General features: G+C 39.1%; 1 long non-coding RNA gene across 1 annotated transcript; it reads left to right on the top strand.

Moving 5' to 3' along the window:
• Window positions 1–1,046: 1,046 nt before the first annotated feature.
• LOC116662032 lies at window positions 1,047–24,549 on the top strand. Its single transcript, XR_004318014.1, has 3 exons — window positions 1,047–1,119; window positions 9,027–9,031; window positions 24,534–24,549. It is a non-coding gene; the product is annotated as an uncharacterized LOC116662032 (long non-coding RNA).
• Window positions 24,550–25,390: the final 841 nt, after the last annotated feature.

The raw sequence follows: 25,390 nt of genomic DNA, 5'->3' as shown, positions 1-25,390 counted from the left end.
TTCCTAAATATTCATTTCTAGCCCTGCTCCCCTCCCTGAATTCCAGACCCAAACACTTAACTATCAGCCGCACCTTTGAACTCATATATCCAGCAATCATCAACACTTATCTCCAAACCTTAATTCATCTTCCCAACCATGCTAACTTTTTCCAGCTACTAAGCTCCTTAGCACTGTAAGTGTTATCAAAGCAGATTATAAACTTCTTATCCTCCATTCTACACGCACATGCGGTTAGCAAACAAAGCCTTCTGGGTTCTCTTGAGCGCCACCTCTTTTAGTTTTTCAAAGCCAAAAATCAGGCTCCACTCTTCTCCTGGCGTATTGCAATCATCTCCTAACTTTCTAATTTTAGTCTCTAAGCCATCCTTCTTTACACTGTTTTTTGACTTATCTTCTTAAAACACAGATCTGATCAGGTTGCAGTCCTGTTCCTTTTCTTTTTATGCTCCTTCTGTTGCTAGTAGATGTAACCAGTGTCCAGCTTCTTGTCCCGTCCCAGAAAGAACTCAGAGACAAGACGCAGAGGTTAAGAAAGTAAAGTGGGGACTTATTAAGGGATGGATAGTCCACTGTCAAGGGGACAGCGGGCAGGCTCAGGTGAGCAGCTGCCCTGAGTTTCTTTGGCAAGTTGGTTACGCAGGGTGTAAAAATGAATGGGCAGAATGTTCATTGGGGAGGGGAGGGTTTGGGGTCATATTCCCTGATTTCCATCCCAGCTCCACCTTCCGGACGGGAGAACGGATCTGTGTCCTTGTTTAGTCTGGATGGGAAGTGTCATGGCGTCGGTGCATGATGGGTACTTCTCATCTGCAAGGCTAGTTTTATTGTGATGAGGGCATAATGAGCAGAAGGTTACATTCAGACACTGGAGATTCCTGCTTTTTCCCACCTTTCTTTGTTGGCCTGCAGGGCGCTTGTCACCCCAAAATATCTGACCACTTATCAGCCCGGAGATTCCTGCTTTTCTTTCTCTGCCCAGGGACCCCTGGTGCTTACCTGATGATGTATGGCTTCCTGCATTTGGCCTGTGCCCCTCCTTCCTGCCCAGTTCCTGCCATTTGGCCTGTGTCCCCCTTTCTCTGCTCATGTTTAGCTAGCTGCCTGCTCTAACCCTTAGTGCACATATTCTAATGCAAACCCTCATACAATATAATCTTAATGTGACTTTTCAGCTTTATTTTCCTTCTAGTCATATTGACCTATTTGCCAGGCATGGGGGACAAAAGCCCTGATTGTCCAGTTTGTGCCTGAGCTGCAGCTCTCCCCACAGCCTGGAACGGGACACTCCCACGCCCGTGCTCTGGCAGTTACCGTCCTCTGTATCTTAGAAGTCACAATTCAACCGTTTCTTTCTCCATAAGGTCTTCCCACACCCCCAGTAACACATAATCTATCACTTGCTTTCATATAATGCTTTTATAAGTTGGTTAAAGAAAATTTTTGTTAATTCTTTTAAAACAAGAATAACTTTCCTGAGCTGATACTACGCGTGAGGCACAAGAAGTTGCCCTGGTGAGCACTGCGGATCAGCTTTCTCCTTCTTAGGGGCCTGGCTTTGTCCTCCTGGGATAAATAAACAAGGAAGCCAGTTGAGAAGACCCTAGCGTGTTGCAAAGTGCTGCGCCTGGGGGGGAATTAGGGGGCCGCTTTAGATCAGATCATCAGGAAAAGCCTGCTTGAGGAAGTAACATCTGAGCTGAGCCCTGAGTGCTGAGCAGAAGCCGGCCATGTGAAAGAGCAGTTCAGGTAGAGTCAACAGCGAGTGAAAAATGCCTGAAAGCGAGGGAAATATTTGAGGGCCAGAAAAGGACTACACACCTGAAGTGCAGTGAATCGGTATTTGGATCCTGACCTAAAATTTACTCCACACGAAATGCTGGACAAAACAGATGTTTCTTACTCTCAAGGGGTGTCAGTGTCATGGACCAGACTTACACTGGCCCAACAATAACACAAATATATGCTGAAACTGTGACTAGTGCTATAGAGGAAACATAGGGGAGGGCACCGTAGAGTGCTTGTGAGGTAACGAAATAGAGCTTTTCATTAAATTGTCACATCTGTGGAAGTCAGAGAAGAGGCCTAGACTGAAGATACTGGCTGGTCCTCAACACATAGACAAGTGATAAAAATTTTGATTACAGAAAGGGCTCAAGGCTAGGAGCTGAGAAAATCCAACATTATCAGGTAGATTATAAAGCTAACGTTAATATTAAACATTAATAATCACATCAAACCACCAAAGAACACCCAGCAAGGAGATGCCAGGGAGCTTGGAGGAGAACCAGAGTAGCGGAAGCTAAGAGAAGTGAGAGCTCCAGCAAGGAGGGAGTTGAGAACTTTGGCTGGTGCCCTTGACAGGTCAGCTAACAGGAGATCTGAAAAGTAGCTCCTGGGTTGTGCAGCAAGGAAGTCCTTGGTAAAGCTTAGAGAATTGATCAGGGTTGGTGGAGTGGTGGGCACAAAAGAGAAAGCAGAGTGAGCTAAGGCGAAGTGGGAGGAAACGAAAGGGGGACGTGATTTATAGACACTTCATCCAGGAGCCTGGCTGTAAGCAGCAGCAGAGAACTGGCAATTAAAATAGTCTTAATTAAAGTGATCCCAACATCACTTGGATAGTTATTGATTTCAACCTCTTTTTCCTTCTCTTAATTATGTGCTGTTAGAGTGCCACCATTCTTTTTATTTTCAACCACTGTAAAACAACTGGGTTAGTCAATGAATTTTTAAAGATCTTGAGTTACTATTCAAAGGTCACGCAGCTTAGAAGCTGCAGAGCTGAGTGAGGCTGAAGGCCGTGTCTTCTGATTGCAAGTTGAGTATACTCCCTGCGACCTCCAGTCAAAACCTGCAGTCTAAAGCTGTCCTTAAAGTATAAAGGGGTAGGCTCTCTGGAAGGGAACTGTTCACCAAGCTCTCAGTGAATGTTAACTTTGGCTCTTGGGGAAATCCCTTAGGTTTGCAGTGATTTCAAATGAGCTCCAGCAGGCAGACTATGACGGCAATCCCCTGAAGACACCGGCTCTCGAGCACAGGTCCTCATGATGGCCCCGCAGGAGGACTTTCATGGTCATCAGATACACAGATACACATAATGTGTTGACGATACAAATAATTATATTTTCCCCAAGCATTTACTTTCTGAGACACACACACACATACTCACATACAAATATACAGTTTTGAAAAATTATAACCATAGGTTGTTCATAATCACGTTTGTAATAGTCTCTGGTACTCCAAATCCACTCTGGAGAAACATTCGTCTATCCTTACCTCGCAGAATGGAAGAGCTGGAATAGACCACAGAGATCTTGGTGTCCTTTAAAGACTCTGAATCACTTTGCGTGGATCCATGGTGGAAGGCCTATTACTGTCAAGTACTTTAAAATTGTGTATTTGCTGGATGAGAAGACCTACCGTGGATTGTTCCTTTCCACAAAGAGTGTGTGGAAGTTTCCTCTAAGCCTTTTTCCCGGTTCTTCGACATGATATCACTATCACGGAATCTGCATCATTGTCTGTAGCCCTGCCACGCACACAATTTGGGAAACTTCTCTCAAGTAACTTCATAATGTTTATTTGGAAACATATTCCCACTTCCAAGTATTCTTAGGAAATTATGATGAAAAATGCTTTAATCAGAAAGTTAGATTAAAACCTTAAACAGAAAGCATGACATTCCACAGATTAAACGTTAAGTTGCCTGTACACAACAGCTTGGTTATTTATTTATTAATGTATTTATTTAGTGGAGGCACTGGAGATTGAACCCAGGACTTCGTGCACGTTACGCACGCGCTCTGCCACTGAGCTGTGCCGACCCCGCAAGGATAGCCTGTATACAGACACCAAGAAATGCAGTGGTGATTTTGTCTGAGAAACCCGTGTAACTTGCTACCTTTACCATTTTATTCCTTCTTTGAGTGTGAGCATGAATCAACTTCTAAGCCGTGTGACCTTTGAAGAGTAACTCAAGCCCACTTCCTGAGACATTCCTATTACACTGATTGCCCCCTCTGCTGCTGTGTTCACACTCAGAGTGGCCCCTGTGCTCCACTGCATGTGCCAAGCCTTGCACGTGGCAAGACACGTTCTCTCTCAGCTCCACTTCAGGGGGTCCATCATCTATAGTCTGTCGCCGCCAGGATCACTAGTGTGGTACGTATTTGTGGCTAGTCAAGCACAAAGGTATACGTCAGCTCTCCTGAGTTCAGAAAGAGTGGCTTCTGAATATTAAAGAGAAAATCCACTGGGAAATGGTAGCGTTAATTGTAATCCGGTTCATTGTGCTGAATAAGGCACAAGGTAAATAGCACAGAAGCTCCTTCTCCACTGTCTAGGATACAGAGAACACACACATTTATACATGTTTATATATATATATATGTTTATAGTACGTTTATATATATATACACTATATATGTGTATAGTATATATATATATAAATATAAAATCTTATATGGTGACACAATCAGAACTGGAGAGTAACACTAAAAATCTGATACGCATCAAGCGGAAGTGTAATACGATTTGAAGATCAAATGGAAATACACAATGAGCAGAGAGTTCATTCAGAGAAGAGAAGTGAGACTGCTTTAAAAACAAGATACACATTTCACTCCTTTTTTAAAATCAACAGACTGTTTTTAGAAAGTTTTATATTTACCAAAAAAATGGAGCTAATACTGAGATTTCCCATATATTCCCGCTTCCTCGCAGTTTATTAACATGTTGCATTAGTGTGGTACATTATTACCAATTAATGAAAACATAATAATTGATACAAAAGTCTCTAGGTTACATTAAGGTTGGCTTTCCCTGTTTACAGTTCTGTGTGTTTTGATAAATGCATAATCATGCATCCACCATCACATTGTCACACCTAATAGTTCCCCCCCCAAGGATTCCCTTGTTCTGCTCCATTTCACTCTTAAACCTGCCGTTAGTATACTAATTATGGTTTCAAGTTCAAATGAGATCAAGTATTTTAAGCCAATGGAATTTCTTGATGCAAAGCAAAATTATAGTATGTATGCATTTCTTCTATATTTTAATATATTTAAAAGGGTATAAAAAGTTATCAATATCTAATATTTATGAGTATGCAGAAGGCATACCAAAATGAGAGAAAATTTCAATTAATCAGTAGAGATATATATAAGACGAATTTAGTTTTCTGAGTGGCCCTCAGAAACATGTTCTGCAGATATTCTATGTAGACTCCATCTAAGGTCTCTTGATATTTCTGCCTTATTTTCAAAAATCATTAGCACACTAGAATTCATTAAGTTAGAATGATTGCTGCAGTAATTGATTAATGCATATCATAAATCTAAAATGTTAAATGATCGTGTTTATCATCAGTGTTTGAGAGGCTGGTTCAGACTCAACTGCGCTGTGAATTTCTTGAGCAGGTGAGCTACTTGTATTCTCTTTTCCAGGTTAAATATTCATAGCAGTAGGTCTAACCAGAATTTCAAGAGAAGTAACTTTGCTATTAAATTCATATCACCAAGCTTTGTTGCATTAGGCATAATTCAAAATTCATAGTAGCATGTTTTGCATCTCTGACATCGGTGAGAATCTTTGATTTATATGAAACATGAAGCAGAAAGAGCAATTTATTAGTTTCTGATGAAAACTTGGAAGATGTAGTTCATTCTTTCCAATGGAAACATATTTTTGCAGTCACTACTAGAAATCCTCCAATGGCTGAATCATCGTTAATTCAGTAACTGCACTCAGACACATGCCGTGCATGACAAATCTGGAGGAAAGAAATAAAATGACCTAGAGAATCATCTTTGTAACCCACCTACAAGTACTGCTAAATGTATTCTGATAAGGGCTTGATAATGTTTTCAATTTTCCCAGATATACAGGCAGTTCAATTTAAACTATTCAATTTTACCAATTCAATGGACAATTTTGTACTCAATACAATTTTTTTTTATGCCAAGAGGGACAATGTACAGTTTAAGATATAGGACTTCCTTTAAGTTTTAAGGGCTTTTTTTTTTTTAAGGTTTTACATCAAGAGATGAATATAAAACCATGTCTTAAAATAGTTGAATTATACATATTTTGATAGTTTAAGAATGTTTACCCCCTTATATTCATAAGTGAAACATGAGAATGGCAATTATCGTTCATGCAAGTAAGGAGGTGTAGCACCTCCTCCAGGGGCAAGGAAATGTTGTTTTCTTGGTATACAAAACTCCCCTTCTAGTTTTCCAGAGGGACAGAGTTTCTGTGTCAAGTCTGATTTTGAATTGCTCCCTTTTTTCAGACCATCAGTATTTAAGGAAGGCCCAACCACTGTGTCGACAAAACTAAGAAATACCTCTTTTCATTTCTGGACCTTCTCCTAGTGCCGGTTTTTCCCCCCCCTCTCATATAAGTAATGTCACTGATGTCAGGGAGGAAAAAAAATATATGGTTTTCCATCATCAACTGTTCATGCTTGCTCCTTCTCCCTTCTCTTCTGCCTCCCCCCTCTTCCTCTCCCTCCTTCTCTCTCCCTCTCTCTCTCCCTCCCTCCCTCTCCCCCCGCCCGCCCTCCTCACACACACACACATATACATATTTTTGGCTACCCTGAAGAATCAGATGCTAAGATTAGTTGTCAGACATTTTCAAAATTACCCACAGATGTTTGACTTGGGTGCAGTGGGGCCCTTATTGACAAATGCAATCTATCTCTCTATGCTTCAGAACAAAAATATGGGTCCAAATTTCACTAAGGTGGAAAAGTGACTCAGTGTTCTTTCTGTGTATGCTCAAATATCCTGTATAATGTACTGCACTGGTTTCAAGTCTTCAATGTGAACATCCCTAGTACATTTCCCCTAGGTTAGAAACAAATATATGTGCCTATAAGTGTTATATTTCAGGAGGTTTTCTTCAATATATATCCATGAATTATTCATTAATCCAAATAGTTGAATATCTACTATTTGCCAGGCGCTGTGCTATGTGGCAGCGATGCACCATCAAATCAGACGTTGTGGTCTCCATAAAGAAAGGGCCAATCTCATGAAGAACAACAACACATAAGCAAATAACTGCCCTACAATGTGACCGTCAAATCACCACCACCACCACGCAGTCCCCTCAGCACTCGTGGTAGCCTTGGGAATCATAAAAATACTGTGTTTAGTGCAAACACTAGTCTGATTTGTAGACAAGTGAATATTGGATGGATAACGGGCTGGTGCCAGTCGAGAATTTATAGCGATAGCCTAAGCCACTCTGATATCCCATGTAACCTTTTCCTTCTAAACCAATTTTACCAATAATTTTAATGTCAACCCATGTGTCATTACAAGCAGTTGAAACACTGAAAAATGACTCAGTGTTCTTTTTGTGTGTGCTCAAATATCCAGCCCGTGTGTGAGTATCAGAGGCGTCCCAGGAGTCTTGTCAGGCTTAGAAATACTTTGGCGGTCAACTCCAGTGTCTATGAGAAATGTTTGGCCACTTTGTCAATTTTGTACAAGTATAGAAGGGAGACACATTTCATACTGCCTGGAGGAATCTGGTAAGTTCACAGCGGAGAGGACTGTTCATTAATCAATTCAACAAATGTTTTTTGAATACTTACTCTAAACGAAAGAGAGAGAGAGGGAGTTATACAAAGATGAATGAAAGAGGAACCGAAAACACAGGGAAAACAGAAAACAGTAAAATGATATTCCTAACACAATTACATCAATAGTTATATTACAATTTTCATGGAATAAACTCACAAATTAAGATTGTGAGAATCAATAAAATAGCAGAACACAACTATGAGCTATCTACAGGGTACTTTAATAGACAGACACAGGAAGACTGGAAGTAAGTGGATGTATCCGCCACACGAACAGTAACCCCACGAAGGCTGCAGTGGCGGTATCAGTACCAGGTTTCAAGGGAAAAAGTACTTCCAGGATGAAAAGAAGCAACAAATCATAATGACATCAAACTAACTCTGATGTGATTTCTGCATCACTAGGACAGTCATTTCCCAAAGCGTGTTCTGAAGAAAAGTAGCCCATTGAGACAGTCAGGAAAGAAGGGGTTTCCTGGTCAGGTAATGTGGGGACACACTTTCTTTTTTATTCTACCCCCATCCCTGTTGGCCATTTATGATAAATAAGAATTAGATGTCAAGTGCATTAAGGACTCGGAGACAGAAGAAAATGAAATACCTCCGTTTAACTCTCCTTTTTTCCAAACCTATTTAACCACAGAAACTTTTTCGTTAGTTTATCTTTATGTAACACCTATTAATATCCCCAGAATAAAATAATTTGGGGGAAAATCACTTTCTTGAGAGATCTGCATCCACATCATGCAGCGTAGTGCCTGAAAAATTATGAGCTCAGTGACCGGTGAACAAATGTATTGATACCCACAGAGATAAATAGAGACAATATTTTACAGAATTGTGGTTTCAGTGCCACAAAATGTTAAAATGCCCAATGAATGTGTCAAAGTTCCCATAGTATACACAACTCATTGACAAGATAAAAGGAAGGGAACATTGCTACATTAACGCCCCGCCACCCCTGCTAAGGGAAGCTGGCTGTCCTGTCCTCCAAGGCCAAGACAAGACGTGTGATGAAGGTGTCTTCTCTCCTTGGTATATCCCACAAAAGTCGGTCAAACAAGGTCAGTAACTAAGGAGACTGAAAAAGTCAAAGCCCATTGTACCAACTGCTATGATAATTTGGGCCTTCTCAGAAAGACACTACTAAATGTGAGTCTAAGGGCAGGGGTTCAAGGCCAAACAAGAGGGATGTGACCGAGTAGTTCATAAGAGCAAATTTTAAAAAAATACAGTCCTGTGAAATTGAAGAGTCAAGGACGAAGAGAGCAAAGGGAAAGAGGGTGAACCGTAACACGTTCCAGCAACAAAGGGCCAAGCCGGTTTCAGTCTGAGTGCCAGGCTTGTGGGTCATTTAAATGCAACTGTGGGAGCCCATGATTGGGTTAACAAATTGCAACAGCCCTCAGCCGCTTATCTCTTTAAAGAGCAAATGTGCTTAGTAACCGCCTTGCTTGCATAGTTGAGGTTTAACAATGACCCAGGCCCTCGGCTATAAACCATGGGAGGGGCATGCCTGCTGTTAGATAGTCCTCTCTCCCCCAAACAGCCTTGGGCTGGAATGGTAAACAAGCTGCAGACTCAGAGGTGAGAAGGCTGGTGAGCCAATGACGGGCAATATCCCCTGAGGGGGGCAACCTAAGGCAGGCACACCGCCTGAGTCCAAGTTGTCAAGCAGCTGATTCTCATACGTTCTGCCCTGATAAGCTGAAAGGCTCAACACGAACATGATTCACCAAAAAGGGTCTTCTGACCTTGAGCCAAACACCAACAATAAACAAAGCCTTTGTACTCATTGTGATCCCACCCTGTCCTTCCCTAAATTACTGCATTCTTCCTTTGACTGTACTCAATAAACATGGGAGATTTGAGTGAGAGGCTCCTGGACTTGGCTCCCGACTCCCTCTCACTCTCTTGACTTTTCCACAGAGTCTTGAGTAATTCATTCCGTCTTGGTGGAACCCACATGCAACAAAGGCTTCTTATACCAAACCAGATTTGATTATCATAAAAGGCTTTTGAAGCAAGTTTTTAACCACAGAGAATGTACCGGACCTCAGTTCTGGAGAAAATTGACTATAAGAAATCTAAGTACACTATAAAAAGTCCCTCTAGGTTATGCCTAACAGGAGAACTTCTACTGGAGAGTGTGTGAGCTTTGAAAACTGGCTTTTTAAGATGGCAGGCCTACTACAATAAGAGTAAATCTCTGATTAGGAATTACGGGCCAAAAGTAACTGTACTTACCAAGCTTGCCTTTGGTGACCACAGGAGAGATGATTAATAACAGGTCAAGGATGTCAACAGTTCAATTACTGTCAGTGAGGTAAAGAAAGTTCCATCATTATAAAATGCAACAAGGGCAAAGGACAGTGGTGGGGTTCTGGGTGACAAAAGAGAAAAAAAAAATCTACATGCAATTAGGTCCAGGCTGCGGGAGGAAGAAAGCAGGGAGAGGTCCCTCCGCACCACTGTAGGGGTCAGGAAGAGGGTCTGCTAGGCAGGTGAGGAAGGAACTCCTGTCACTGTCTGCTGTACATTACAGAAACCACTTTTTGGTGTAGGTTTGTCACTGAGCCTCAGGGAGCAAGGAAAGATGAGGGGCTTTCCCCCTTTTATATTCCCCTCACCCTCCTGAGGTCACTTCGGCACAAGCTATTAGAGATGGAGATGCCTTCAGATGCCTTTCGCCTTCTCTTTTCTCCTTGAGAACATGCTTTCAATGATAACCAATTAATGTGTCCAAGAGACTCTGTCCTTACTGCATTTCCACCCAGGAGGAAGATGATTTATATGTATTTACTGAGCACCTGCCATGTGACCAAGACTATTTGGGACTAGATCTCAGGCATTATTTTATAATAATCTCCCCCCTTTCTTGAGTATCTACTCCTGGTGGTTGTCTCCCTTCAAGAGAGTGGGCACAGAAATCTCCTAGAATGAGACAGCTCACAGCAGTGAATATTTTGGAGTCTTTGTCAAAAGGCATCCACAGTAAGTAAATCACGGATGTATCGAATTCTCCACATTGTGGGTATTTACTTACTTTTGCCATCCCTATGTTCAGAGTCAGGTGATGCAGATACTACATCCACTGTTGGTGTCCACTCCTACAGTAACAATGGCAGCAAATTAATGTGTGGTCATTATGCTTTATTTGACTCATTTGCTGAGAGAGTAAAAATGTACTTGCTAGCAGCTGAAACGTAACCAATCTATTCTGGAAAAGGGTTTCAAAAGACTAATAGAGAGATTTGGGAGGAAAAATATTCTTTTAACCTTGAATTACAGACAGAATTACTTTACACAGAACTCCTCATTCAGAGAACACTAGCTCAGTGAAATTCCAAGGCTTCTTACCAATAAAGAGAGCAGAGCAGGAGCTGCAGGAGCGGCACAGACAAGACACACAATGCCGGTAGAAACTTTGGTCAGCTTAGGAAAAGAATATGGAAGATATTTTTGGAAGGCTCTATTTTGGAGCTCTGTAGATGAATCACACACGCGTCATATTGACCAGAAAAAGGCAAGTTGCAGAACACTTACAATTGGATAGTGTTTTGATGAAGTTTAAAAAATACAAAACAATGTGATATATTTCTTAGGAATAAATAAATCTGTAGGAAAAATACAGAGCAACAAGACAATAATAAACACCAAAATCCATATAGTGGTCATTTTTGTAGGGGATGGATGTAGTTGGGGAAGGGAATTCAATTGAATTTGCTTTTGTTTTCTAAGCTGAGTTTGGATACATGAGTATTTGTTGTATTCATGGCTTTATATCATCAAAGGTGCTAATATATGTTATTTTCAAATGTACACAGAAGAGGTGCTAGTAAAATGAACTCCTATATAATTGTGTATTCAACGATCATCAACATTTTGCCGTATTTGCTTCATTTATCTTTGTACTTCTTTTCTTTCCTAAAATGTATTTTAAAGCAAATCCCAAACATGTTGTTTATTTCTACATACTGCAGTGTAGATACCTACAAAATGTGAGATTTTAAAAACCATAACAGTGCCATCACTACTGTTAACCAAAATAATAATTGCTTAGTATCATGTATAGCAAAAGACTGTAAAAATTCTTCCCTCAATTGCCTCACAATCCCTTTTCTATAGTTAATCTATTCAAATCAGGATGCCCATAAGGTCCACACATGGTATTTAGATGTTAGATCTCGTGTGTCTTTAATCCAGGGAGTTCTCCCCTGCCATTGATCTTTTCATGCCACTGACTTTTTGCGGTAACTGGGTCAGTTCCTCCATGCCGTTTATTCTTCATGCTTTTTTTATGTCTTGAATATTGCATATTTTTTTAAATATTTAAGATGCTATTATGTTGAAAAGGTTAAGGCTGGCCTTCACACAGTGGTTGGTCTTTTGAGGCATGGTGAGATGACAGAAATGGAGAAAAGTTGATTGTCCAGCACTATGCACCGTGCCTGTTTCAGAAGATGTGCCTGGATCCTTTAGACTAAGGAAAACCCCGTGTGGTGAGTGGGCATATGCTTAGACGTTAGTAGATGAGAGATGCCTTTCCCGGAAGCACCAAATAGTGGGAATTTGGAAGAAATAGCACTTTGTGAATAGCAGATCCTCTACCTGTCCCTTTTCTAATGATAAATTATCTTTTGATATTGACAGAAAAAATTTGTTTCAGCAAATATTACATAACATGTAATATAGATAAGGCAGTATTGTATACAGGGGTGAGATACCAACAGGATGATTATTATTTATTAATAATAGTAACAATAGCTGATATTTATATGAAAAAATAACTATACATCATTATTTAATCTAACCCCTCAAACAACCCTATGAGGAACCACTGCATTTCCTATTATAGAAACAAGGCTCAGAGAGGTTAAGCAATCTGCCCAATGTCTCACAGCAGGTAAGTGGTTGAAAAAGAATTATAGCTGAAATCTGTTTGAACCTACTATCTGATTCCGAAACGATTTTTAAGCACTATGCTATATTATCCTGCCCCAAATACAAGTGCGACTCCCATGTTGACTGGAACAACTAGACCCTCTCCTTCACAGCAATCCGCTTAATTTGGCCCAAACTTCCATGTAATTCCCTGCGCCACTCAAAAGCCCATTCCCTCGTTCCTGTGAGTTTGCTTGGCTTACTTCCACATGCTTCCCTGACTTAGATTCTCTGATAGTTGCATTTTAATCAACTATATTTGAATAACTATATATCTTTCAGCATTTCATGTACTTTGCTTAGGCTTTGTGTGTACTTTTGCTCCTTGGCTACTCTGTCCCTCTTAACTTTGGGAATGAATAGACACAGATAGAGATGATACAGATAGAAATATATATGTAAGCGTTTTCCACTGAGTTCCTATCGTTGGGTTTCCTTTTCTATCAGAAAAAAGTAAGCTTGGCCAGAGTAAGGAGGTAGGGTTTGTAGAGCAAAAACACTTGAATGGAGTCAGAATCCCTGGCCTCTAGTCCGGGACCTGCCACTTTAGATCTGGGAGACCTTGGAGACTTCACTTCTCTGAGTGTTGGTTTCTTTACTAATGAAGTAGGAAATGAGAATTCCTGCCAAGGCTGTGTGAGAGTCTGTGAGGAGACAGACTTCGGAGAATTCAAAGCTGTAAAAGTGTTGCATAATTTTGAAGCAAGTGAAAAGAGAGCTTAACCACTCTAATCAAACTGCCAGCAACTCTGCATTCATGTCTCACTTTGATCCCTGGGGGCTCACCTGCTTCTTATCAGTTGGTAGCAGTAAATCAATACTTTTTCTCACTCCTTTGACTACAACAGTGAAATTTCTGCTTTAAGAGAGTTACAAGTAGGATTATCATGTAAATACCATCAGCTAACAGCACCTCTCATTAACCTCCAGACTAGCATTCATGTATGTCTCACAGTATACATTAATTTCCCCAACTAATTTATACTTCCTTGAAAATGTTGGTGCAAGCATGGAATGAGTATGTGTGTGTATACACACTTGTGTGTGTATATATATATATACACACACACATGTAAGTCTGTTAAATTGAGAAAATGTCAAATTGGAAAGTAGAATGCACAAGGAAAGCTTGATTAATGGCACTTACAAGGCTTTTTTCCTTATCAGTGTCAGTATCTCAATCACAGGCAATAGGAGGTACTGTCATTTTTATCCTAAATTGCCTGTAAATAAAGTCATTCAAATCTTAGGATTTAAATAGTCAGTGTTATAATAATGTTTTTTTCTTTATCGATTTCCTTGATACGTAATTTATATAAAATAGAGTACACCCATTCTAAGTGAACACTGTGATGAGATTTGTCAAATCCACCTGTATAATCATGACCACAATCAAGATACAGAACACTTCTGTCAGCTAAACAGTCCCTTCCTGAGCCTTTGTGGCCAATTCCATCTCTTGACCCATGGCCCAGGCAACCAGGGATCTGCTTTCTGTCACTAAAGATTAATTTTGCCTTTTAGAACTTTATATAAATAGTCATTCCATTTGTCAAATTCTGCGACTGGCTTTCTGCATTTAGCCTAACATTTCTGAGATTCATTCATATTGTTATCTCAGTAGTTTCTTTCTATCACTGCAGCCCGTTGTTTGCGTACATCACAAGCACTTTTTCTATTCATCTATTAATGGTTCTTGAGTTGTTTCCATATATTAGCTATTATGAGTAAATCTGACGTGAACATTCATTCACAAGGCTCTGGGTGGACATATGTTTCACGTCTCTTGGATAAACACCTAGCAGTGAAATTGCTGGTTCACAAGGAAGTATGTTTAGTCTTCTGAGAAAATGCCAGACTTTTTAGAAGTGATTGATTGTACCATTTTATGCACCCATCAACAAGGTATGGGAATTCTCATCACTCTGTATTTTCCCCAATAACTAGCATTTTTACTGTTTTAAATTTTAGCTATTCTAGCAGGTGTGCAGTGGTATCCCATCCTGGTTTTTAATGCATTTCCCTAATGACAAATGGACATCTTTTATATGCTTAGTGGCCATTCATATATCTTCTTTTATGAAGTATCTGCTTAAATAATTATCTATTTTAATGCAGTTCCTTGTCTGCTTACTGTAGAATTATATTAATTATATATTCTGTATGTCAGTATATTGTTAGATTTAGATATTTTAATTTATTTCATATTAAATAAACTATTATCTACTCCAAGGTAAAATTTTCTAGCTTTTGAGTTTATGCTCAAGTATATCATCCATTTCAAGTTGAGTTTTATGTATATTGTAAGGTGTAGGGTTCAAGATACCTTTGTTTCATATGGCTCTCAAGTTTTTCCAGCACTGTTGTTGAAAAGGCTAGCATTTCCCATCGACACCTTGGTTGAAAATCAGTTGAACATAGGTTTATTTCTAAACTTTCTATTCTGTGCATTTGAACTATTCAGCCATCCTTACAGCAGTAATATACCATCCTGATGACTGCAGGTTACATAACAGTTAACTGTTGAATTTAGGCACAATAGTATTCCAACCTGGTCCTCCCTTTGAAGTATTGTTTAGGCTCTTTGAGGTCCTTCATATTTTCATATTAATTTTAGAATCAGCTTGCACATTTCTACAAAAATATTCTTTTTCAGAACATTGTAATAATTCATGCAAAGTAATCAACAAACCTCCAGTCTCTCTAGGGACACCTTGGGTAATGTGAGGCCAATGGCGACTGAGTACTTTTCTGACTTAGAAACACTTACAATGGCTTTAATCTCTGTTAAGTATTTTGCAAGAGTTTTGAAATGATAATTGGGAGATTGGATGTGAAAGTTTTTTAAACAGCCAAGTGGTGGTGTGTGTGTGTGTGTGTGTGTGTGTGTCTATGTCTATACACCACATACACAGATGAAGAGAGCGTCAGAGAGAGAGAATCCTTACCATTTCAAAGAACACATGTGATTATACTGCTGAAAGACCAGTCTTGTAGAATCTGTACCAGTTGACAAAGAGCCCATAGAAAATACACTGAAATGATGGACTTTCAAGATTAGTAACACTTGATGGGAAGGGAAACTGTTATGCCTTTAGGCCAAATCTATATTTCTATGGATGACATTGAGTTAAATTTTTCTGTGCTTCATCCTTCAGGAAAAATCACCTTAACTTACTTATGAATTCCTCTCGAAGGAATATGAAAATTAAAAGAAATCCTATTATATTAACATATTGTTTCAATGTTCTGGTTTTGTTAAATTTTCTTTATGTACAGATCACCAGTATTTCTTAGTATCCACTTTAAGTATCCACTGTTGCATGTCTTTATTCTCTTTCCTGTAGGCCCCCTCCACTGACAAATTAGCCAAGAAAATTCCAATTTGTATTGTTTATGGTTCACGTTCTGTCAGGATATGCCATAATATTCTATTAGATACTCGTGGTGCAGTGACAGGGAAGATAAGGAGGTTCTGCTCTGTGCTTTGAATGCTAGTCTTCTTTATTAAGAATGTGACAGTTCGATGGACTTCTGAAACCTGAAAAGTCACTTCTAAAAATCCCCTGCAGGCCCATTCTCTCTGATATTGAGGTGTGTACATGTTTTGGTTGTCAACCAAAAGACAGCGCTGTGTCGCAAAGTGACATTTCCATAACCATCAGTATATTGAAATGGATCCATGGAAAAGTTTAAGTGAAGCTTCTGTAAGCCTTTCTGTCTTGTCATTCTTTAGAATAGTTTGGCCCTACAGGATGATGTGAACTCATGAACAAAGTTGCTCTTGTGAGGACCAAGGCTAGATAAGTCACTACTTTATTATGTGAAATTGGCTGTTGACAAACTAGAGTGCATACAGAGACCATCACCATCTCAGAGGCATGTGCCCTGTTCGGTGAAGAACTGTAGAGGTAACTGGGGACATTGAGCTTGGAGAAGACCTGTAGATAACACAATGATAGTCTTTACAAACTGTATGCACATCCATGTGGAAGAATGATCTGGAAATAAAAGGGGTTGATTTTCAGACCCAACTGAGAGAAATTTTTTTTTTTATAATAATGAGAATTGTGGAAGGGTCTTCTTATAAAGTGATGAATTAGAATGTCATTATTAATGGACAAAGTGTGTGGCTTGTAGTCAGATAAAGAAGAGGGATTGTATCTGGGTCCCACCACTTACTAACTTTGTGACTTGAGACAAGTTACTTAACATGCCTGAGCTTCAGATTCCTTGTCTGTAGAATGGCCTAACTGCTAGAGGCATGTAGTGAAAGCTATATGAAATGGTGTATAAGAAAGCAGACACTATGCACGTGGAACAGCGCTCAGCTGATGGGACACAGTCGTCCCTCTCTGTCACTGAGGGATTTCCAGCTGAGTTAATGCTCATGTGGGGAACCGAGGCAGGAACTTTCCCAGGCCTGGTAGGAAACTGGACCAGATAATCTCTAAGGTCTCTTCCAACCCTACAATTCTGACTGTTGCATTTCAATTTTCATGATTAGTTTTGTTCTCAAATCAGACAGTGTGATATAATAATATGGTGTATATTTCTATGCAGAAATACCTACTCAAAATATTTAATACTCATGAAACGGGCAACTCTAGAATGTCACAAAACTACACTCACAGGCTCAGGTGATTAACAAGACTAAAAGCCGATCACATTTCCTCTCTAGATCTGTTTTAATAATTGATCCTTGACTTACGAGTTTAGAATGAAGGCCAGATTCCATCTGGATTCAGCACTTGCAGCCAATTTCCAGCTTCAGGAAGTCATAAAGTATAAGGCATGCAGCATTAGGTCTGCTCAATTGTCCATCTGACTATTCTGACAGCAGAAAAAGATTTGGTCTGTGAAAAAAAAATGCAAGTTGCCCTTATAAGGTTAGGAACCAAGTTTGAGTCTCCTTGATTCAGCTATTTTCCATCTTACATCAGTGACTTGATCTAAACTTTTGCTGATCCTTTTTACATTTTTAATCTATAGAACATTTTCATGACCAACGCCTCCAGTTCAGAGCAGTCCTTTATCTTTATCTACAAAAATGACCTGTTTTCAGAATGTCCCTGGTCCCGATATTAGATTAATATGTGGATTTTACAGGAAAAGATATTTACGTTGTTTTTTTTTGGTTTTTTTTTTTTTCTATCTAATTCAATCCTTATAGATTTCTGTTTGACTTTACAGACTGAAGATTCCAAACCCTTTCCAATCAGGCTATGATTTCTGCATCTTCTTGCAACATATACTGTGTGGATTGTCCATGATTTTTTTCAAGATTAAGTTTCTCTCTCTCTCTGTTTTTTTTTTTTTTTTTCTTTTTTTTTTTTGGCCTTTGGATTTCCTGACACTATTCAGTATTTTTGTGGCTTCTTTGGCTGCCCTAATTTCCAGTCTCTGCTGGGATGCCTAGAGGAAACTGGGTGATCAAAGTCAGCATGCCCAAACTGAATTGAGCATCTCTCTGACCTGCCCAAACTTGCTCCCCTCTCTATATTCCCTTTCCATCTGTCCTCATGACAGAATCCTAGGAATCATCTGTAACTACTCCACATATTTACCCACATAGTTATCATTTCTGCTACTCTGCATTTCTTTCTATAGATTCAAGTTACAATCCATCATCATTTTACATTTTGTGTAAGACAGATCTGGTAGTAATGAACTTGATACTTTCTTTGCCATCTCAGATCTGCTATTGAGACCACAGAGTGAATTTTTCTTTTCTGCTATCATACTCCTTTTAACTATGACTCCTTTTGACCAAGTGTGTCCTGCTGATTAGTTTTTTAATGAAAATGATTGATAATGTTTCTTATAACTCTGTTTTAATTTTATTTCTCTGTTGTGGGTTCATGATTTCTTATTTTTTCAATGGGTGCTGTCCATTCCTTTCTCTCTTTGGACATTCTAAAAATACTTAAAAATAATTTTGAGATTCTTTTATTATTTGCACCCTATTGACAGTGAAGTTATTTGACTCTTAAGTGTGTTGGCAATCTTTCTTAGACTCTTCTTTGTGTCCTTTGGAATTTTCATTTTCAGACACATCTTCTGTAGCTTTTCTTTTGCCCTCTCCCCCACCCCAGCTCTGTTTAACCATCCCTGTCTAGCAGCTTTGTGGTTGCCTCCACCTCGGCTCTGACAACCCAGGTGTCATGGCTCTTCCATCGCAGAGAGATAATGGGGAATTGGCAGATACTGTCACTAAAACAGTGGGATATTTGATCCCTTTCCTAGACTCTGAGAATTTCTTTGGTTCCTCCAACCACATGTGTACTAGCTTTATATTAAAAAAAAATTAGGCAGTGGCTACAGCCTTTTTCAGTCTCCTTTCACAGGAAGCTAACTCTGTCAGGGACCCTGATTTCACTCAGTGAACTTGACTGAGATTTCTAGCAGCATATTCAGTATTTCCCTTCCTGTTACTCTGTAGGTACTTAATGCCCAGCTTCCTTGATCTGCTTGAGGACTTACAGCTCAGCAGGGCCAGGATTTCAAGACTATATAGCATTTATGTGTTTGCAATGCTTTTGATTTACAGAGTTCTGTCTTATTTTTCAGTGCACTGTTTAAACTCCATGTATTTATTTTTTCATATCTAACTTGAGCTTGGGCTGAAATCATTAAGTGCTCATACCATAGAAGTGTCTTTCAAGTCTGACCCCTTCTGCCCATATTCACTGCTACATCATGTCCCAACAGTGCTATTGGAGCATCCTCCTAAATGGTCTCCCTGTGTAGAAATATCTTTCATTCCCATCTAATCTCCAAGGGCTACTTGGAGTATTCTTTCTAAAACACAATATTTTGCTGCTTTAAACATACTTGTAAGAAAAATCCAAATGCATTAACATGGACTCCAAGTTCCTTCACTTTCTTGCCTCTGTTCTTCACTGTCTTCTCTTAATTTCACTTCCAGTGAAACGTTTCTCTATCTCCACAAATCTTTATTTCCACCACTGGAATTTTTATTGTCCCCAACTCTTACATAATCCCTTTACCCCTGTGATGTTTTGTCAATCTGAAATGCCCCCCCACCCCCCGCCACCTTCTTCATGTGGAAAAATGCATCCTGGCTCAAAATAACTTATTTTGTAAAATTTTCTCTAAACTCCTCAAGCAATAATCCCGAGGAGCTATCCTTCTATGTGCTCCTGAAATACACAAAGTACGTTACTACCTCAGGGGAACTTTCAGTTCCTTCTGCCAGGAATGTGCCTCCATCATGAATTTTCATGACTTAATTTATTCATCTCTACAGAGCAGCATTCCCCGACTACCACACATTACAGTCACCATCCCACCACAGTTCCCAACCCTCAGTCATTATCTCTTTGCCCTTCTTTTACTTCACAGCACCTATTAATATCTAGAGTGTATGATTTGTTTACTCATTTATTGTCTATATCCCCCTTTTAGAGTGTCAGTTTCATGATGACAGTTAATTTATATGCTTTGCTTATTACTGTATCCCTAGCATCTGAACCCTTGGTGTGTGTATGTATGTGTGTGTGTGTGTGTGTGTGTGTGTGTGTGTGTGTGTGTGTGTGTGTGTGTATAAAATATTTTCTAAAAAGCTGACTATCATGCATCCATTTTCACATGCTTCTTGACTCATCTGAGAATAAGAAACATAATAGATATCTTTACAAGTCAGATCCATGTTAGCTAAACAACACTCTTGTGTCAGTTTCTAACTAGATAGATATTGAAGATACAAAGATGAATCAAAGCAGTCCTCATTCTCAGATAGCTTGTAGCCCAGTACAAAGGCAAACACATAGGCACATTATGCCTTATATGTTGTCAGCTTTCTGTGATGGACAAGTCCTCTCTTGACTGTGCACCTTGGGGTCAGGGCTGTGACTATTTTTCCTCTACCAGTCAGAATATGTGAAGAATTCTAATCCAGGAAGACACAATCTAATGGGAGGGCAAGGGAAAGAGTACTCTGTTTGAAAGAAATTAGGGAAAATGAAGGAAAGGTCAAAAGTGCTTCTCCTTGAAGACATGTATAAGCTTTTGCTAGGATTTGAGAGATTTCCAATGGCATTTCATAGAGAATACAAACACTAAGCAAAGGCTTGTGGAGGGTGACGGTGTAAAATACGTCTTAACACCTAGGACTGGAGCGGTGGCTCATGGACTTGTTGTTTATTTACATTTTATAGGCATCCCACACGTGCATTGAATTTGTACCTGAGATGGGTCCAAAGTATTGAGTTCCTGGATCAGAAATCGACCCTGGATCACAATCCCAATGTTCCTGTGTTACATGTCCAGACTACAGCCTGTTTTCTTGATGTTAATCTTTCCATCCATCCTCTATCTAGCCACTATTTAGTTAATGTTTACTGGTGCAATTAGATACAGAGATGCTCAGTGTGGTGAGGACATAAATACATAAACAGATATTTACTAGTCCTTGGGAATACCAGGATGAATAAGGCATAGAATTGGTGAATAAAATAAATACTATTCTTATACTCAAGGCACTGATACTCTAAAGTAAACAGATTAATTCACAAACACAGTTCAATGCGGTAAGGGCTGATGTGATAAACATCGGGTGTTATGGGACCACAAAGACAGGTCACCTGACCCAGCCTGGAGATACAGTAAATGTTACTGAATGAAAGTCCATGTGCACAATGCACAGTGAGGCCAAACAAACTGAAACATTGGAGTTTGGAGCAGAGAAAGCTTTATTGCCGGGCCGAGCAAGGAGGACCTGGTGGCTTGTGTCCAAGAAAACCCCGAACTCCCCGAAGGGTTTCAGCAAAGCATATTTAAAGGCAGGTGAGTGGGGAGGGGGCAGTCACAGGATACATGCATGATCAGCTCATGTGTAATTCTCTGATGGGTTGATAGGAAGGTAACAGGGTGGTCAAGCTAGCAATCCCTAGGCGCCAGAAGGCCTGGGGGCCATGTGTTCAGGATCATCAAGTAGTTAATTTCCTCCCTTTGGTCTTGGTTTTAGCATCTGAAAAACTCAGGAAATGTACATGAGATAGTATTATCTGAGTACTTCAGAGAGGAGCTACAAAAGAGGATATGGGGGAGGGGTCTGTCCTGGGAATGCCCCACAGGGTCCTGAGCCATTACACAAAGATTTCAGAAGTAGGATGATGGAAGTTAGCCAGGGTGGGGATAAATATTGCAAGAGGTAGAAAAAATTTATAAAGGCCTAGAATTAAGAGAGAATGTCATATGTGTGAAATAAAAGTAGTCCACTGGAAAGAATGCTGACACTAAGTTTGTTATGGGCTTGAGGTTTGTCAAAAAAAATCAGCAACATGGGCAAGAGTGAGAATTAATACCTAACTAGAGATACACACCACAGTATGTAAAATAGATACACAACAAGGACTCACTGTACGGCACAGGGAACTCTATTCAATATCTTGTAATAACCTATACTAGAAAAGAATCTGAAAAAGAATATACATTCAGTATATATGTGTGTGTATATATATTTATATGCTGAATCACTTTGCTGTACAACTGAAACTAACACAATATTGTAAATCAAAAACTGAACTAGGCAGGTACTGTGAGTGGAACTCTGCCGCAATGACTTGGAAGGCAGTTGCTGCGCTCAATTATTCAGCTTTGTTTCAATAGTTTGTGAGCTATTTTCAGATGAGTTTATATTTGGGGCTTAATAAACATCTGAGGTCATGCTAACACTTAGTCCTTAGCTCAGAGCAAAAAGTACCTAAAGAGAAACTTACCATTTAGACGAGAAACTGAGGAACCTTGTAAAAGAAATTTAATCTGTGTTTCTCATATGTCTACTCTTAGTCAAAATGTTGTTTAATAAAGTCTATTTAACGTCTCCAGATGATTTATTGGTTGCCAGTAAGCTTTTTAGAGAAGACACTGATTTTGTTGGATCGTGCAAGATTGAGTCAGGGATTTGGAGATTTATTCCTAATCCTACATCTGACTCACTTCAGGCCTATCTTTAAACCTTCTTCCTGTATGAGGTCAAAATCTTTTTACTTACAAAGCGAACAAAATTTGGAGCTTCTTGAAGCTACTACTCTGTTGATACAGGTATAAATGATTCAGTCAGAAAGTTGGACATTCAGATTGCTCATGAATAGATGTGACTTACAGAATGCTAGCTAAGTTCTAACTTGGAAAACTGAGCCAGCAATAAAAGAACTCTCCAAAATATCAACCAGCCCTAGGAGAGACACACGAAAATCTGACACATGAATTAGACAGTAGTTGACGCTAGAACGTCTAGTTGTTTGGCAGTTCTGACATCTGACGTATCAAACCATAGTCAAAAGTCCCTGAATACTGGGCTGGGGCCTGGGCTGGGGCACAGGCTAAGGCTCAGTCTTGAAATCACAACAAAGGAGGAGCAAAGACCAAGCAAAATTCCATTCTTAAAGAATGAGGCAAAATTTGGAACGAGGAAAGTTGGTGAAAGCAGTGATTTGGTAACAGCATGGACATGTAATAATATCCTCTGAAGAAGCCAGATCCAAAGATGATTTATCAGTGAGGAAGATGTGGAGAGTAAAATGAAAAATTATTCATTGCAACTGGGTAACCAGTTCCCAGGTCTGCTAATTTCTGATTCTGGGGCTAATTTCTGATTTCTTAGTCAGGGTACCCCAGAGAAAGAGAAACAAAAGGCTATGTGTGTGCATGTGTGTGTCTATATGTATATATGTGTGTATATACACATATTGTGTGTTTGTACATGTATATGTGTGTGTTTATATCTGTGTATGTGTGTATATATATATAGAGAGAGAGAGAGAGAGAGAGAGATTGATTTTAAAGAATTGGTTCATGTAATTGTGGAATCTTAGAAAGTTCAAAATCTGCAAGATAGGCCAGTAGGTTGTAGACCCAGGGAAGAGTTGCAGTTAGAGTCCAAAGGTAGTCTGCTGGAAAAATTCCCTCCTCTTCTAGGGAGGTCAGTTTCTTCTCTTATGGTCTTCAATTGATTGGGTGAGGCCCACCCATATTATGAAGGATAATCTGTTTTACTCAAAGTCTACTAATTTAAATATTAATCCCCAGCCCCCCCCAAAAAACCACCTTCACAGAAACATCCAGAATAATGGTTAACCAACGATCTGGGTACAATCGGCTAGCCAAATTTATACATAAAACTTAGATATTAAGGGCCTTCTGAATAGGTAACTGAGAGCAGGATAAAAACTTTAGAATCCATCTGATTTTAAGGAAGTACTTACTCTGTCTAGCATGTAGTTTTCCTATTAATAGACATAATAGGAATCATTTTGAAAGACCCTTAAAGTACATCACTCCCCAGTCCTAATTAACCACTCGTTTACTTTCTATTTCTATGTAGTTTCCTATTGTGGATTTCCATATGGATTTAATCACATAATATTTGGTCTTTGGTAACTGGCTTCTTTCATTTAGCTTTAATGTTTTCAAGGTTCATCAAACTTGTAGCATATAACATTACTTTATTTCTTTTTATGGCCAAATAATATTCCATCGTATGGTTATATCACATTTTGTCTATCTGTTTGTCTCTTGATAGACTTTTGGGTTGTTTCCACCTTTGGCCATTTTAAATAATGCTGTTATGAACATTTGTGTAATAGTTTTTGTATGAACATATTTTCATTTCTCTTGTGTACATACCTAGGAGTAGGATTGTTGGGTCATATGGTAACCCTACATTTAATCGTTCCAGGAATTGCTAGACTTTTTCAGTTTCTGCACCATTGCACATTCCCACCTACAGTGTATGAGGGCTCCAGCCCTCCACATCCTCACCAACATAACATTGCTAGACTTACTACTTTACCATCTGGCATCATTTTCTTAGCCCGTTATAGCTTTATTCCCACCCACTTCCCTTTGTAGTGTATTTGGTAGATATATTACACATGTATTGCATTTCTGTATGTGATAGGCCCAACAATATGCTATATGTATATTTTATACAATTGCTTTAAGATCAATTAAGATAAGAAAGAAGAAAAATATGCATTTATATTGTATTTTCAAATTACATTATTATATTTACTAGTGTGCTTTGTTCATATGGATTTGAATTATTTTCTGTGATCATTTGTTTTCAAACTAAAGAAACGTCTAGAATTACTTGTAAGGCAAGTCTGCTAGAAACATATTCAACCTTTTTGCTTTATTTTGCTTTATTTTTGATCAATAACTTTGTTGGTTATAGGATTCTTGTTTGTTAGATTTTTTTCTTTGAGCATTTACCCCACTGCCTGCTGGCCAATGTTTTTTTCACTTAGAATTCAGCTGTTAATCTTACTGGGGTTCCCTTGTGAGTGACATGTCATTTATCTCCTTCTTCTTTCAATATTTTCTCCTTGTCTTTGACTTTCAGCCATTTTTTTTTTACTATAATGTATCTGTGAGTCTCTTTGTGTTTTTACTGCTTAGAATTTGTTAAGCTCTCTGAATATGTTTATTACTGTTTTTCAGTAAATTTGGACCATGTTCAGCTATCAGTTACTCTAATACTATTTCTTCTTCTTTCTCTCTCTCCTCTCCTTTTGGTACTCCCATTATGTGTATGTTGGTATGTTTAATGATTCCCCACATTTCTCTTAGCGTCTGTTCATTTTTCTCCCTATTCCTTGGCTTGCATAATCTCTATTGACCTATCTTCATGTCTAATAACTCTTTCTTCTGCCAGTTCAAATCTATTGCTGAGACTTTCTAGTGAATTTTTATTTGTTATTATAGTTTTCAACTCCAAAACTTCCATTGGTTCTATTTAAAAATTTCTGTCCCTTTATTGAGATTCTCTATTTAATTTGACATCTCATCACACCTTCCTTCACTACTTTAATCACGTTTATC

The sequence above is a fragment of the Camelus ferus genome, chromosome X (assembly GCF_009834535.1).
Source record: "Camelus ferus isolate YT-003-E chromosome X, BCGSAC_Cfer_1.0, whole genome shotgun sequence".
Classification (NCBI taxonomy): Eukaryota; Metazoa; Chordata; class Mammalia; order Artiodactyla; family Camelidae; genus Camelus; species Camelus ferus.
The sequence above is the reverse complement of the archived record's forward strand: the minus strand, read 5'-3'. Positions and strand labels throughout refer to the sequence as shown.